The 17,573-nt window shown below is 44.0% G+C and overlaps 1 protein-coding gene across 3 annotated transcripts in view; it reads right to left on the reverse strand.

Moving 5' to 3' along the window:
• Positions 1 to 13,235, reverse strand: part of LOC118362702 (disheveled-associated activator of morphogenesis 1-like) — an 81,220-nt gene extending 67,985 nt beyond the window's left edge. For 2 of the 3 annotated variants that reach the window (XM_035743261.2, XM_035743257.2), the window contains exon 1: positions 12,912 to 13,235. The gene's annotated coding sequence lies outside the window, so the exon portion shown is untranslated. Of the gene's footprint in view, positions 1 to 12,650; positions 12,805 to 12,911 lie in introns of those variants that run through there. The other variant, XM_035743259.2, reaches the window with a different exon arrangement.
• Between the last annotated feature and the right edge of the window lie 4,338 nt (positions 13,236 to 17,573).

Genomic DNA, 17,573 nt, shown 5'->3' on the forward strand with positions numbered 1-17,573 from the left:
TACCCGAGTTACACTAGGAAAGCACAATCCCTCCATCAGTGCTCATACTATCCGTAATAGGCTGAGAGAGGCTGGACTGAGGGCTTGTAGGCCTGTTGTAAGGCAGGTCCTCACCAGACATCACCAGCAACAAACATTGCCTATGGGCACAAACACACAGTCACTGGACCAGACAGGACTGGCAAAAAGTGCTCTTCACTGACGAGTCGCATCTTTGTCTGACCAGGGATGATGGTCGGATTCGCGTTTATCGTCGAAGAAATGAGCGTTACACCGAGGCCTGTACTCTGGAGCGGATTTGGAGGTGGAGGGTCCATCATGGTCTGGGGCGGTGTGTCACAGCATCACCGGACAGAACTTGTTGTCATTGCAGGCCATCTCAAAGCCGTGCGTTACAGGGAAGACATCCTCCTCCATCATGTGGTACCCTTCCTGCAGGCTCATCCTGACATGACAATGCCACTCGTTCTGTGTGTGATTTCCTGCAAGACAGGAATGTTAGTGTTCTGCCATGGCCAGCGAAGAGCCCAGATCTCAATCCCATTGAGCACGTCTGGGACCTGTTGGATCGGAGGGTGAGGGTTAGGGCCATTCCCCCAAGAAATGTCCGGGAACATGCAGGTGCCTTGGTGGAAGAGCGGGGTAACATCTCACAGCAAGAACAGGCAAATCTGGTGCAGTCCATGAGGAGGAGATGCACTGCAGTATTAATACTGACTGGTACTTTTCACACCCCCTTTGTTCAGGGACACATTATTCAATTTCTGTTAGTCACATGTCTGTGGAACTTGTTCACTTTATGTCTCAGTTGTTGAAGCTTGTTATGTTCATACTAATATTTACACATGTTAAGTTTGCTGAAAATAAATGCAGTTGACAGTGAGAGGATGTTTCTTTTTTTGCTGAGTTTATGTGTGGGGTACAGAGATGTTAAATCATGTTAAACACTATTATTGCAAACAAAGGTGAGTACATGCAACATATTATGACACTTGTTAAGGACATTTTTACTCCAGAACTTATTTAGGCTTGCCATAACAAAGGGGTTAAATACTTATTTGTTTTAGCGTTTAATTTTGTATTAATTTGTAAACATTTCTAAAAACATAATTCCACTTTGACATGAAATGGTGTATTGTGTGTAGGCCAGTGACACAAAATCAAAATGTTATCAATTTTATATTTTATAAAAACAAAATATGGAAAAAGTCAAGGCGTATGAATACTTCTGAAGGCATTGTACAGTATCTTTAATAACCAAACAACACTGTTCCCACTGAGAAATATTATTAGCCTTCCTTCATCCAACTCTCTGGGATGTGTACACTTATGCACTCCGCACATATTTACCGTAAATAGCATTTGATTGGTGTAAGCATGGGCCATAGGGAGTTTCCACCACGTCTTCACATCAGTCATTTCCTTTTAATGGGAAGTGGTCAAGTGCACAATAAGGGTAGAGAATCAGGACACAGTCCCTGTTTGTGCGCAGGATACAAACATTCAAAGGAATCTATAGATCATCCGATCACACCATTTCTCAGCTGATTGGCGATAGTCAGCAAGAGACAAACTGGACGATTCCCTCTGTACCTCTCTATGTTGTTATTGTTCAGAAGCTCCCTTATATAGCCTATTTACTGTAAGTAAATCAAGCTACAGACTGAGGGTGAAACCAGTGTCATTGAGGATACAAAGTGCAAACACATGATGTATGGTAGCATCAACAAAGTCTGAATCCTGGTTAAAATCAAATCTGGACTTTTTCCACTTTTTGTTATGTTACAGCCTTATTCTAAAATTAATTCAATTATATTTTTCCCTCATCAATCTACACACCCCATGAAGACAGAGCAAAAACAGGTTTAGAAATGTATTTAAATGTGTTATTTTGAATACATTTCCAGACCTTATTTAAGTAAGTATTCAGACCCATTGCTACGAGACTCAAAATTGAGCTCCGGTGCATCCTGTTTCCATTGATCATCCTTGAGATGTTTCTACAACTTAAGAGTCCACCTGTGGTAAATGCAATTGATTGGATATGATTTGGAAAGGCACACACCTGTCTATATAAGGTCCCACAGCTGACAGTGCATGTCAGAGCAAAAACCAAGCCATGAGGTCGAAGGAATTGTCAGTAGAGCTCCAAGACAGGATTGTGTCGAGGCACAGATCTGGGGAAGGGTACCAAAACATTTCTGCAGCATTGAAGGTTCCCAAGACCACAGTGGTCTCCATCATTCCTAAATGGAAGAGGGGGAGAAGGGAGGCGACCAAGAACCCGATGGTCAATATGACAGAGCTCCATAGGTCCTCTGTGGAGATGGGAGAAACTTCCAGAAGGACAGCCATCTCTGCAGCACTCCACCAAACAGGCCTTTATGGTAGAGTGGCCAGATGGAAGCCACTCCTCAGTAAAAGGCACATGACAGGCTGCTTTGAGTTTGCCAAAAGCCACCTAAAGACTCTCAGACCATGGCCTGAATGCCAAGCGTCACATCTGTAGGAAACCTGGCACCATCCCTACCATCCCTACGGTGAAGCATGGTGGTGGCAGTGGAATGCTGTGGGGATGTTTTTCAGCAGCAGGGACTGGGAGACTAGTCAGGATGGAGAGAAAGTTGAACGGAGCAAAGTACAGAGGGATCCTTGATGAAGACCTGCTCCAGAGCACTCAGGACCTCAGGCTGGGGCAAAGGATCACCTTCCAACAGGACAACGACCCTAAGCACACAGCCAAGACAACGCAGGCGTGGCTTCGGGAAAAGTCTCTGAATGTCCGAGAGTGGCTCAGCCAGAGCCCAAACCCGATCAAGCATCTCTGGAGAGACCTGAAAATACCAGTGCAGCGACGCTCCCCATCCAACCTGAGAGCTTGAGAGGATCTGCAGAGAAGAATGGGAGAAACTCCCCAAATACAGGTGTGACAAGTTTGTAACGCTATAGCCAAGAAGACTCTAGGCTGAAATCGCTGCCAAAGGTGCTTCAACAAAGTACTGAGTAAAGGGTCTGAATACTTATGTAAATGTGATAGTTTTTTTGTTATACATTTTCCCAAATTTATAAAAACCCGTTTTTGCTTCGTCATTATGGGGTATTGTGCATAGATTGGGAGAAAAAAAACGACTTAATCCATTTTAGAATAAGGCTGTAACGTAACAAAATGTGGAAAAAGTCAAGTAGTCTGAATACTTTCCGAACGCACTGTATATGATAGTGTTATAAACATTATAAACAGTATATGAATAGAAAATGTGTGTACGGCAGTAGTTATATAGGATGAGCCTATATGTATACAGTACATTTGAAGTTGGTAAAACAGTATGTAAACATTCTTGAAATGACCAGTGTTCAATTACTGTGTACAGTCGTGGCCAAAAGTTTTCAAAAGTTTTCACAAAGTCTGCTGCCTCAGTTTGTATGATGGCAATTAGCATATACTCCAGAATGTTATGAAGAGTGATCAGATGAATTGCAATTAATTGCAAAGTCCCTCTTTGCCATGCAAATTAACTTTCCCAAAAAAACATTTGCACTGCATTTCAGCCCTGCCACAAAAGAACCAGCTGACATGTCAGTGATTCTTTTGTTAACACAGGTGTGTGTTGACGAGGACAAGGTTGGAGATCACTCTGTCATGCTGATTGAGTTCAAATAACAGACTGGAAGCTTCAAAATGAGGGTTGTGCTTGGAATCATTATTCTTCCTCTATTAACCATGGTTACCTGCAAGGAAACACGTGCCCTCATCATTGCTTTGTACAAAAAGGACTTCACAGGCAAGGACATTGTTGCCAGTAAGATTGCGCCTAGATCAACCATTTATCAGATCATCAAGAAATTCAAGGAAAGCGGTTCAATTGTTGTGAAGGCTTCAGGGCACCAAAGAAAGTCCAGCAAGCGCCAGGACCGTCTCCTAAAGTTGATTCAGCTGCAGGATTGGGGCACCACCAGTACAGAGCTTGCTCAGGAATGGCAGCAGGCAGGTGTGAGTGCATCTGCACGCACAGTGAGGCGAAGACTTCTGGAGGATGGCCTGGTGTCAAGAAGGGCAGCAAAGAAGCCACTTCTCTCCAGGAAAAACATCAGGGACAGACTGATATTCTGCAAAAAAAGTACGGGGATTGGATTGCTGAGGACTGGGGTAAAGTCATTTTCTCTGACGAATCCCCTTTCCGATTGTTTGGGGAATCTGGAAAAAAAGCTTGTCCGGAGAAGACAATGTGAGCGCTCCAATCAGTCCTGTGTCATGCCAACAGTAAAGCATCCTGAGACCATTCATGTGTGGGGTTGCTTCTCAGCCAAGGGAGTGTGCTCACTCACAATTTAAGAACAATCGAAGAACACAGCCATGAATAAAGAGTGGTACCAACACATCAGTCCGAGAGCAACATCTCCCAACCATCCAGGAACAGTTTGATAATGAGCAATGCCTTTTCAAGCATGATGGAGCACCTTTCCATAAGGCAAAAATGATGGCTCGGGGAACAAAACATCGATATTTTGGGTACATGGCCAGGAAACTCCCCAGACCTTAATCCCATTGAGAACTTGAGGTTCTCAAGAGGCGGGTGGACAAACAAAACCCCACAAATTGATTATGCAAGAATGGGCTGACATCAGTCAGGATGTGGCCCAGAAGTTGATTGACATCATGCCAGGGCAGATTGCAGAGGTCTTGAAAAAGAAGGGTCAACACTGCAAATATTGACTATTTGCATCAACTTCATGTAATTGTCAATAAAAGCCTTTGACACTTATGAAATGCTTGTACCGTAATTGCTGGACTATTAAGCGCACCTGAATATAAACCGCACCCACTGAATTATTAAAAAATATGTATTTTGTACATAAATACACCGCACATGTCTATAAGCCGCAGGTGCCTACCGGTACATTGAAACGAATGAACTTGGTCACTATCTTCCTCCTCCTGTGCACTGAAATCACTGAAGTCATCTCCGTCGGTGTCGGAGATGAATAGCCTCAGAATTGCTTCATCCGATGTTGGATCGTTTTCATTGTCGCTCTCGTCACTTTCATCCGGAGGCAAATACCCCGCTGAGCTCATGCTGCCCCTTCAACACGCAGCAGTCCAGCCTTTCGAAACCCGTTGATGTTAGTGGATTTTTTGACAATGCTCCACGCTGTCAGGACTCACTGGCAGACTTGACCATAAGTTGCTCTTCGCATGCAGCCCGTTTTAGTGAAGGATTTCTCCCCACTTGTCATCCAAGACTCCCATTGAACAAGGAGCGCCACCTTAAATGCACGATTTACACTGATGTCGAGTGGCTGCAAATACTTTGGGCCATCTGCTTTTCTTCCCTCTGAAAGCCTTTGTTGTCTTTATGCACTGAGTCAGTTCCTCACGCTGCTGTTTCCAACGTCTTATCATCGACTCATTAAGGCCAAGCTCCTGTGCAGCAGCTCTCTTTCCTTTTCCAACAGCTAGATCGATCGCCTTCAACTTGAAAGCTGCATCATATGCATTTCTCCGTGTCTTTGCCATGATGAGGGTGACAAAATGACTACCGTAATCAGAATGATGGGAAGTTTGAGTGCGCTCGATTTTACGTCACATTATGTGATGGTGCTCAGTTTTTTGGCGGCATGAATCTTGTGAAAGCGGGAAAAATCCATAAATTAGCCGCGTCATTGTATAACATTACATCATTACATTACATTTAAGTCATTTAGCAGACGCTCTTATCCAGAGCGACTTACAAATTGGTGCATTCACCTTATAACATCCAGTGGAACAGCCACTTTACAATAGTGCATCTAAATCTTAAAAGGGGGGTGAGAAGGATTACTTATCCTATCCTAGGTATTCCTTAAAGAGGTGGGGTTTCAGGTGTCTCCGGAAGGTGGTGATTGACTCCGCTGTCCTGGCGTCGTGAGGGAGTTTGTTCCACCATTGGGGGGCCAGAGCAGCGAACAGTTTTGACTGGGCTGAGCGGGAACTGTAACCGCGAGGTTCAAAGCGTGGGAATAAAGTAGTGGCTTATAGTCCAGCAATTACGGTAATTATACTTCAGTATTCCATAGTAACATCTGACAAAAATATCTAAAGACACTGAAGCAGCAAACTTTGTGAAAATTAATATTTGTGTCATTCTCAAAACTTTTGGCCACGACTGTACATAGGGCAGCAGTCTTTAAGGTGCAGAGTTGAGTATCGGGTAGTAGCAGTCTAGTAACAGTGACTAAAGTTCAGGGCAGGGTAGCTGGCTAGTACCCAGTACACTTTAAACAGATCAGACAGAGATTTTCCTCCTTGAGGTAGTTAAAAATTCAATTCTCAGGAGGTCCAAGTTTCTTTTGAAGATTTCAATACGCCTGACCAACATGGACAGTTCTTCTGATTGACTCAGAGACCAGACAGTAGCCATCAATTCTCCTTCCATCTGTTGAAAGGATCAGAGCTACCGGACATCCTCCTCACTGATCCAGGATATGAACATTTATAACTACAGTAAGTTTTATGTTGGAAAGATACCCAGGCCTGGATGTCTCAGACCTCAGTCAGCAGGATATGATCATCTTTGAGGAGGACCTGTGCTTTATGGTGAAAGGTCAGGCCCCCCCCCCTTCCGTTTAAAATCTAGCCAAAGGAGACAGACAAGAAGTACCAATATGACAGAAAACATTTCCTATAAATCATCTTATTCAGGGAACAGAGAGGCTGAGACAGGTATAGAAAGCACAGCATGTCCATATTGAATGATTTTACACAATATTATGAGTCCTTTGAAGCACTACAAAGAACCTACAGCCCATATAGGCCTATGGTCAGACAGTTAAAAAACAACATACTTGGTTCCATTTGATGTGCCATGGGAAATCAATTCTTATTGTGAACATTACAAAAAAACAATCCCATTGATTTGCTTCATCTGGAAACCCCATCACTATTTAGAGTACAATCACTCACACACTGTGAGCAACTGCCCCACTCACAATAACATCGATAGGTGAGCAAATGCTGTAGTCGTCTGTGAAAACAGCAACCACGGAGTGAGGAGCATTAAGGCAGGCACGGGAGTTTGTTCATTCAAACCGGTAGCCGTCGGGTAGCTATGAACATCAACGCTTCTTTTAGTTGGTCACCTTTCGCATGTCACATTACTGAAGCAACACTGTAGCGAATCATTCATGCCGATCACGTATCACTGCAACATGACAAGGCACATTGCTTCAACTCATGGAACCCTTCCAGCCATTTGGAACAACAGTGTCAGTGATGTGGAATGTTGATGACAAACAAGAGACGCTCTTCAAGCTTATTCACAGTGGAATGCCGCCTGGGCTCTTTGTTAGCATGTCGCAAACGAGACAAGAATCCATTTAGGCCTTCCCCTGTGGAAAACCTGGCTCATAGTTTCACTCCTGTCCCAACTAAGATTTTCAGAGTTCTTACTTGTTACTTCATGGTTAGGGATAAGAGTAGGAGCCGGCTTAGTTTGTACGTGAGGGTCTCATTGTTTCTGAGTATGGTGATGTAATGTGTACCTCTAAGATGAATGCCTGTTCACACTCTCTCTGCCCTGTTGCCAAACAAGACGATTCAAAGCATAGTATTGTAGCACACTCGCCAAATACGGAAGATTGTTCAAAGCATACACACAAGCCTCAAAGCAGAAAACATTTCAAAGCTGCTTGCTCGTCACAACCACTCAAAGACAAACATAAGTTAAGAAAGAGAGAGAGAGAGGAAGAAAACCCCTTTTATGCATTAGGCACACTTTCCAGCTGCCCGTTGGCTATAAAGTACTATCAACACAGTCTGCAAAGCTTCTCCATCTTTGGGGTGTACGTTTGTGTATGCTGTGTGGGTGCTGACAACCTTCTCTAGGGGAGCAGCGAGGGGAGCTGGGGCAGCCCTCTGGAGGGTTTCAGTTAGAAAGGAGCTGGGCTAGAGGACCAGAGTTAGGGGGAGCTGGGCTAGAGGACCAGAGTTAGGGGGAGCTGAGGCTCACTGAGGAAGTGGGGTGGGGTGACCGACAGACTGGCTGGCTGCGCCTCTGCCTGAGAATGAATAACACCAGGACACACCATTGTCCAGCCCCAATGAAGCACACAAGCAGAGAATGGGAAGTTGTTCAAACAGCTACACTGGACCATTGTTGAGCCTCACCGGACAGAGGGCTGGGCTCAATGGGTGGGGCAAGGCAGGCAGGGCAGGGCAGGGCTACAGAGGCTTCTGGGATAGTCCCATCCACTTCATACTAGTCCTACGCAGAAAACTAAATGGTGCCCGATGCACCGACCGCACATGCTGGTGCTCCTTCTATCTGCCTAATTTTAATGTGGGTGGTACAAAGGGTGTTACCACCCACCAACCTTTATGCAATGTCTGCCTTATGCTATGTCTGTCTCCACCACATGCAAATATGCAAGTCCAGAACACACACAAAGCAAAACACAAACACACACAATAAAGTCTAGCAGAGCATAGAGTACACTGGTAAATCATTCTCCAGAGCAGTTCACAGGCAAAGGCGGAAGCTGAGCGAGCACCGAAAGGAAAACAACTGGCTTGGTTTCACTGAGTGAGTTACCTCATTTATCCTCACCTCACCTGAGCAATGTTTTGACATAGCAACAAAACTATTCCAAAAACTAAATCATCATAACTAAATTAGGAGGAAAAAACAGTGCCAACCGGAACTGTGCCAAACGCTATATATATATATATTTCCGGAGGTAGCTCCTGCACACATTTAGTGGAAGAGCTTCAATGTTGCTCTTTTGAAAGGCTTTCCCAATTGCCATAGAGTTAGCTCAAGACTGGCGGCACGTGTTATGAACAACTACACCTAGCCCAGTTAGAGGTGAATGCTCTACCTTATTTCTCTACCACCCATCTAGCTCATTGGTACTTCTCCTCAGACTGCATCTGCCACCACAGAGGTAGACTAGAGGTCAGTCATTCATTCATCACTTAAGTTCTATTAATATGTTTTAAATACTAATGGTATTAATGACTCTTTACCCATACGTCCTGGTGTCATTGTGCATGACTGAGTCTGGGACTGGGGCTGCTGTGAGCAGAGATTTAGATGAGTTCGAGGGGGGGTGGGAACATCACAGAGGAACACAAACATCTCTCACAGAACTCCTCCTTGCTCGGTATCGGTTACTTGTAGTGGAAAGAAGTTCTGGTATCACATCTTGGCATAGCTGTGACATTCCCTCACGTTGAGATAGAATACCATAAACACTGTACTGTAGGAGCTATCAGTATGACCTCACTGGTTTTAATTTAAGGCTTCTGCTACTCCCACACTTCATGTCAGCGATTCCAGATCTCTCACTAATTGAGCTAAATAAAATCCCCTTGTGGCTGTCTGCTGGATAACAAAACAGACACGCCAGACACGCACACAAAATGTGCATACACACACACCCACACAACAGAGGGGGGAGGGTGGGATTCCTATACGCTATTAGAGCCCCAGTCTGTCCCCCAGACAGGGGAATGCAGAGAGGTCAGTAGTAGGAACCTGCGATTCAGGGCTGGTGAACCAGGGGGAATGTCAGCCTGGGGGAGCAGCGTAGGCAGCCAGACAGGAACCCATCTAAACGGAATGGTCTGATGATGCCTGGAAGAGACTTGGGCTTCTGCCCGGTGCTCAGCGTGTTAAGTATCGGAGGTATTACTTATTAAAAAGGCTGAGAATCCAGTGCCGCACACAGACACAAAAACACACACAGAGAGAGGGTCCTGGTCTGGAATGGATGATTAACAGCACTGTAGTAATCTAAGTGATCGTGAGGCTGACTGAGGCACGTGATTTGTGTCAGCCCTACAAAATACGAGAACAGGTTAGCACCGAGCTACTAGGTTTGTTGTCATTAGCATGACTTGGGCTTGATCAGAGGCCTCCGGGTAGCATGTAGACTATTTTGCGTATGATAGAACATTCAAGCCTATGCATGTCTAACATCACGGACGTCAGTGCATGGAGGCAACCAAGACATCGCCCATCTTCTACATCATTACACACAGCAATTAGGGGTGGATTGCGCACAAGACGGTTCAGCAAACATTGGTTAAATCTTTTATTTTTAATGCCTCACCTGATGATAGGATTAGAGGGGCAAAACTGATGCATGTAAACAAGTTGTAATGTCCTCTCGGCCGTTTTTTAATCAAAATTAATTTTGATTTGTCACATGCTTCGTGAACAACAGGTGTGGACTAACAGTGAAATGCTTACTTCCACGATAAGAGGGATGCTGAGACTCTCACTTTAAAATCTATGTCAAACAAAAACCAAATGGTAGCAAAGTTAAACCAATAACTACTTTTCATAACTTCCACAGAAAATTTTACAAAAATACATTTACTTGAACAGTGCAGATCTAAAGAACAGACAGAATGACGGTTTGTGCCCTCATTCTGCTACCAAACATGCATTTTAAAGTGAAAAATCTGAGTCTCAGTATCCCTCTGTTACTGTGGAATTGCCTGTATGTCCCTCACTGCTACTCTGACCCCAAGGGAAGAATATAGAATACAAACGACAGACTGTTTCCTAACAACAATATATCATTGAGAGAAACTTGTTTGCTTGTTGATGGTAAAACGTGAAGAGCCGAGACTCTCGGTCTGAACATTAACACGCGTCGCTTGCCGTACAGTTTTGGAAACATAAGGATCTTATCTTTCAAATTGGGGAAAATACATTTTCAAAAAACAAAAAGGTTCAATAGATACACACCTTTTATAGGGTTAGGGTTCCCACACGGCCACATTTCCATGTTATACAGCGCTTGTTTACGGAAAACTGACAGAAGACAGAGTGGACTACCTGTGCTAATTAGCTATCTGCGTCTCTGAACACCTGTGAGTAAACGGAAGACAGACGCCACAAACATGTCACTGAAAAATATTGTCACAGCCATATTAAAACTGGTAAAAACAGTGTGGATTAAATGTGTATTTTGCATTTGTGTAATAATTTTGATATGAACTCAAAGTCAAAGGGGCGGCAGGGTAGCCTAGTGGTTAGAGTGTTGGACTAGTAACTGAAAGGTTGCAAGTTCAAATCCCTGAGCTGACAAGGTACAGATCTGTCATTCTGCCCCTGAACAGGCAGTTAACCCAGTGTTCCTAGGCTGTCATTGAAAATAAGAATTTGTTCTTAACTGACTTGCCTAGTTAACAAAAGTATGCCCCTTCAAATTAGTGGATTCTGCTTTGTCAGCCACACCCATTGCTGACAGATGTATAAAAACGAGCACACAGCCATGCAATCTCCATAGACAAACATTGGCAGTAGAATAGCCTTACTGAAGTGCTCAGTGGCTTTCAACATGGCACCATCATAGGATGCCACCTTTCCAAGTCAGTTCATCAAATGTCTGCCCTGTTAGATCTGCCCCGGTCAGCTGTAAGTGCTGTTATTGTGAAGGGACCATGTCTATGAGCAGCCTCGAAGTGGAAGGCCACACAAGCTCACAGTACAGGACCGCTGAAGCGTGTAAAAATCATCTGTCTTTGGTTGTAACACTCACTACCGAGTTCCAAACTGCCTTTGGAAACAACGTCAGCACAATAACTGTTTGTCGCGAGCGTCATGAAATGGGTTTCCATGGCCGAGCAGCTGCACACAAGCTTAACATCACCATGTGCAATGCCAAGCTGGAGTGGTGTAAAGCTTGCGTCCATTGGACGCGTTCCCATCTTGCACTCTGACAGACAAATCTGGGTTTGGGGGATGCCAGGAGACCGCCGCTACCTGCCTGAATGGATAGTGCCAACTGTAAAGTTTGGTGGAGGAGGAATGACGGTCCGGGGATGTTTTTCATGGTTTGAGCTAGGCCCCTTAGTTTCAGTGAAGGGAAATCTTAACACTACATCATACAATGACCTTCTATACGACTCTGTGCTTCCAACTATGTGGCAACAGTTTGAGGGAAGGCCATTTCCCGTTTCAGCATGACAATGCGAGGTCCATACAAAAATGTTTTTTTTTCTTCGAGATTGGTGTGGAAGAACTCGACTGGCTTTAGAACCCTGACCTCAACCTCATCAAACACCTTTGGGATGAATTGGAACTTCGGCTGTGAGCCAGGCCTAATTGCCCAACTTCACTCATGCTCTTGTGGCTGAACAGAAGCAAGTCCCCGCAGCAATGTTCCAACATCTAATGGAAAGCCTTCCCAGAAGAGTGGAGGCTGTTAAAGCAGCAAAGAGGGGTACCAACTCCATATTCATGCCCATGATTTGGGAATGAGATGTCCTATGAGCATGTGTCCACATACTTTTGGTGATGTAGTGTAGCTTCTAACTGATGTTCAAGGGAAATGACATTCATAGGCAAATTACAGTTGGAGTAGAGTAATACACGTTGTGAATGCATATATCTAACTTGTTCCCAATCTCGATAATTCACACCATAATCACACTGTAGGCCTAATTGCAAAACAAAAAAACAGGTTTAAGCTACACTGCATTAATAAAATTACAACAGATCAAAGCATTCACTTGTATAGGCCTACTATAGTTGCATTGCATGCGAACACCAGTTCCAGAGATATTACACCGGCTTCTTCGCCACAAGCCCGCATAAATACACGAACTGATACAAAAGACACACGACACTTGAAACCGCGTAAAGACATTCTTCACATACCGAGGTAATCAAATCGCCTTTAACTGTGCAGTTTTGCATCCAAAATGTGGTGGCGGTTCACATAGATCTTTCATTTGCAATCGAATTTGCATGTTTTATCCCTTCGTCCCACCCATCTAGCTGATCCTCGGTCATCGGGTCTCATCTGTGTCGATCTGTTGCCGTAAATATGTAAAAAATGTCTCTGGAATATATTTGTACGTGGGGGAAAAAAATACACCACCGTCATCGTGCTAGTTATCTAATATCGATTTAGCTTACCTTGTAAACAAATCCATAATTGAAGCAGTTCGATCGGTGCTTTATGGTTGTGTATTCCCCTTTAACACAATAATCATAGGGCTGTTGCAGGTGACATCATCCCTTTTGGCCCGTGTCAGCACAGGCCATTGTGTACGCACAGAGTCTAAACCCAAAGGCTCAAGATCGCGAGGCTTCCGGGAACGCTTGTGAAGCAGACCAAGCAGGTCAGGTAAGGGGTTTTGGGATTGAGAAGTTAGAGAAGTGAACAATTCTTCTTTAGATGTTAATTTTCTCGAATTTTAAAGGCACAATCTAGATTCGAGCCAATATCTTATCTAGTTGGACGTGTTATTACTCCAACCTCGTGAAAGTGACAAACTGACACGTTTACATTTTTGTCAAAACAACTTTATATCGAATGAGTGCCTTTGCACATGCGCAGTTCGGTGCAAAACGACCCGTTAGACCGAAGACGTGTTTCTGCGCATAACTTCAGCCAGCCAACGTCACCATGACATCGCCTACAAGCGTGATCTGGTATTTCTAATGGAGAAGCTGTTTCTGCTGTACTGTCTTTGGTATTGTCTTTGTTGTCAGCGCTCACGGACCAACGATTAATTACAAAGCTCATGTTTTCATGGGAAATGTCGTTCCAGAGGAATGGTGCGCCGCTACCACTTGGTGAAAAAAAGCAGATGTGTAAATGGTTGATTGAGAGCCTAGATTACAAGACAATGTGACAAATCAACATGACATCTTCATCTGACAAGCATATATCTGGTATAGAATATAATAGAATTATAGTGTAACGACCCTGGGTTTATAAGCGCGGACATCGTTCCTGCCGCACGAACATGCTTTTGCGGCACAGTCGATAGCGCGCCGGACCTCGGGGTCGAAGGTCGAGGGTTCGAGACCTGCTCCCTGCTGTTTCATTACAATATATTTAAGCAATAAGGCCCGAGGAGGTGTGGTATATGGCCAATATACCATGGCATGTTCTTATGTACGACGCAACACGTGTATACCATAAACCCCAAAGGCGTATATACCATAAACCCCAAAAGTGCTTTAATGCTATTATAAACTGGTTACCAACATACTTAGAGCAGTAAAAATAAATGTTGTGTCATACCCGTGGTATACTTAAGCAATAACGCACGAGGTGGTGTGGGATATGGCCAATATACCACAGCTAAGGGCTGTTCTTAGGCACAATACAACGCGTATATACTATCACTAGCCACTTTAAACAATTACACTTTTATATGTTTACATACCCTACATTACTCATCTCATATGTATATACTGTACTCCATACCATCTACTGCATCTTGCCTATGCCGTTCTGTACCATCACTCATTCATATATTTTTATGTACATATTCTTAATCTCTTTACACTTGTGTGTATAAGGTAGTTATTGTGAAATTATTAGGTTAGATTACTCGTTGGTTATTACTGCATTGTCAGAACTAGAAGCACAAGCATTTCGCTACACTCGCATTAACATCTGCTAACCATGTGTATGTGACAAATAAAATTTGAATTGATTTGATTTGCTATTATAAACTGGTTACCAACATACTTAGAGCAGTAAAAATAAATGTTTTGTCGTACCCGTGGTATACTTAAGCAATAAGGCACGAGGGGGTGTGGTATATGGCCAATATACCACGGCTAAGGGCTGTTCTTAGGCACAGCCCTTAGCCATGGTATATTGACCATATACCACAAAGCCATGAGGTGCCTTATTGTTATTATTAACTGGTTACCAATGTAATTAGAGCAGTAAAAATAAATGTTTTGTCATGCCCGTGGTATACGGTCTGATATACCACAGCTGTCAGCCAATCAGCATTCAGGGCTCAACCCACCCAGTTTATAAAATAAAATAGAATACATCTAGATGTAGCTAGTGGCTACAGTTAGTAAAGTGAGGTAATTAAAAGGTGATGTGAAAAGTCTTTGAAACCCTCTTATTGCATGGAGAACTATGTCAAAGTTGAGTTTCAAGTTTTGCAGCGCTGATGGGAGCTATTGGGGAAGGGTAACGTGATTTATTTAGCCAAAAACAGGACACAGACAGAATTACAGGGTATTGTAGGAATACTGTTGGAATGAGAACTGTGCGGCAGAATTACAATCATGACAGTAGCTGGTTGTGGAATACAGCAATTTACTACTGATTTTAGACCTAAATGTTTTTTTGCTCCTTTTATGTAAGGATGAGTGGGCTAAATTGAGCCACCCTTGTTTATAGGAAACCATACACAAAATGTATAATTTGACCAAATATTTAGGAAGAGGTCATCATTTCATGGAGCCTGTGAATGATGAAACCACATGGAAAAAGTGGTAAGCATATTGGGTTATTTCAACAAGTCAAATTCATTTATTGTGTTCAAATCAGATTACATTTTATTTGTCACATGCGCCCGAATACAACAGGTGTGGTAGACCTTACCGTGTATTGCTTACTTACAAGCCCTTAACCAACAATGCTGTTTAAAGAAAAAAAATTTGAGTTATAAAAATATTTACTAAATTAAAAAAAGTAAAAAATAAAAGAACAACAATAATATAACAATAACGAGGCTATATACAGGGGGTACCGGTACCGAGTCAATGTACTGGAGTACAGGTTAATCAAGGTAATTGAGGTAATATGTACATGTAGGTAGGAGTAGTAGCAGCTTAAAAAAGGGGGGTCAATGCAAATAGTCCGGGTCGCCATTTGATTAGCTGTTCAGCAATCTTAAGGCTTGGGGGTAGAAGATGTTAAGAAGCCTTTTGGACCTAGACTTGACGCTCCAGTACCGCTTTCAGAGAAAACAGTCTATGACTAGAGTGGCTGGAGTCTTTGGCAATTTTTAGGGCCTTTCTCTCATACCGCCTGGTATAGAGGTCCTGGATGGCAGGAAGCTTGGCCCGAGTTATGTACTGGGCCTTACGCACTACCCTCTGTAGCGCCTTGCAGTCGGAGGCCGAGCAGTTGCCATACCGGGCGGTGATGCAACCAGTCACGATGCTCTCGATGGTGTAACTGTGGAACCTTTTGAGAATCTGAGGACCCATGCCTGTAACGGCAGATCTCCTCTTCGTCTGAAGAGGAGTAAGGATCGGACCAAGATGCAGTGTGGTAAGTGTCCATACTGTTTTTAATAAAGACAAATGAACAACAAAAACAATAAGCGATAACGTGAAATCTACAAAAAACGAAACAGTACCGTGTGGCGACAAACACACACGGAAACAAACAGTGAAACCCAGGCTCCCTAAGTATGATTCTCAATCAGAGACAACTAACGACACCTGCCTCTGATTGAGAACCATACTAGGCCGAAACAGAAACCAAACATAGATAAACAAACATAGACTGCCCACCCCAACTCATGCCCTGACCATACTAAATAAAGACAAAACAAAGGAAATAAAGGTCAGAACGTGACAATGCCAAATCTTTTCATTCTCCTGAGAGGGAATAGGTGTTTTTGTGCCCTCTTCACGACTGCCTTGGTGTGTTTGGACCATGATAGTTTGTTGGTGATGTGTACACCAAGGAACTTGAAGCTCTCAACCTGCTCCACTACTGCCCTGTCGATGAGAATGTGGACGTGCTCAGCCCTCCTTTTCCTGTTGTCCACGATCATCTCCTTTGTCTTTATCACGTTGAGGGAGAGGTTGCTGTCCTGGCAACACACTTCCAGGTCTCTGACCTCCCTATAAGCTGCCTCGTTGTTGATCAGGCCTACCATCGTTGTGTCATCGGCAAACTTAATGATGGTGTTGGAGTCGTGCTTGTGCACCCTGTCATGGATGAACAGAGTACAGGAGGGGACTAAGAATGCAGCCCTGAGGGGCCCCGTGTTGAATATTAGCGTGGCAGATGTGTTGTTGCCTACTCTTACCACCTAGGGACGGCCCTTCAAGAAGTCCAGGATCCGGTTGCAGTGGGAGGTCTTCAGTCCCATGGTCCTTAAGTTAGTGATGAGCTTTGGGGGCACAATGGTGTTGAATGCTGAGATGTTGTCAATGAACAGCATTCTCACATAGGTGTTGCTTTTGTCCATGTGGGAAAGGGCAGTGTTGAGTGCAATAGATATTGCGTCATCTGTGGATTTGTTGGGGTGGTATGCAAATTGGAATGGGTCTAGGGTTTCTGGGATGATGGTGTTGATGTGAGCCATAACCAGCCTTTCAAAGCACTTCATGGCTACAGACGTGAGTACTACGGGGTCGGTAGTCAGGTTACCTTGGTGTTCTTGGGCACGGGGCCTATGGTGGTCCCCTTGAAACATGTAAGTATTACAGACTCGTCCAGGGACTGGTTGAAAATGTCAGTGAAGACACTTGCCAGTTGGTCAGCGCATGCTTGGAGTATACGTCCTGGCAATCCTTCTGGCCCTGCGGCCTTGTGAATGTTGACCTGTTTAAAGGTCTTAATCACATCGGCTACGGCGATCACGATCACACAACTGCCTGGAACAACTGATGCTCTCATGCATGCTTCAGTGTTGCTTGCCTCGAAGCATGCATAGAAGTAATTTAGCTCATCTGGTAGGCTTGTGTCACAGGGCAGCTCACGGCTGGGCTTCCCTTTGTAGTCCGTAATAGTTTAGAAGCCATGCCAAGTAGTAGGATTCAATCTTAGTCCTGTATTTACGCTTTGCCTGTTTG

The sequence above is a fragment of the Oncorhynchus keta genome, chromosome 29 (genome assembly GCF_023373465.1).
Source record: "Oncorhynchus keta strain PuntledgeMale-10-30-2019 chromosome 29, Oket_V2, whole genome shotgun sequence".
Lineage (NCBI taxonomy): Eukaryota > Metazoa > Chordata > Actinopteri > Salmoniformes > Salmonidae > Oncorhynchus > Oncorhynchus keta.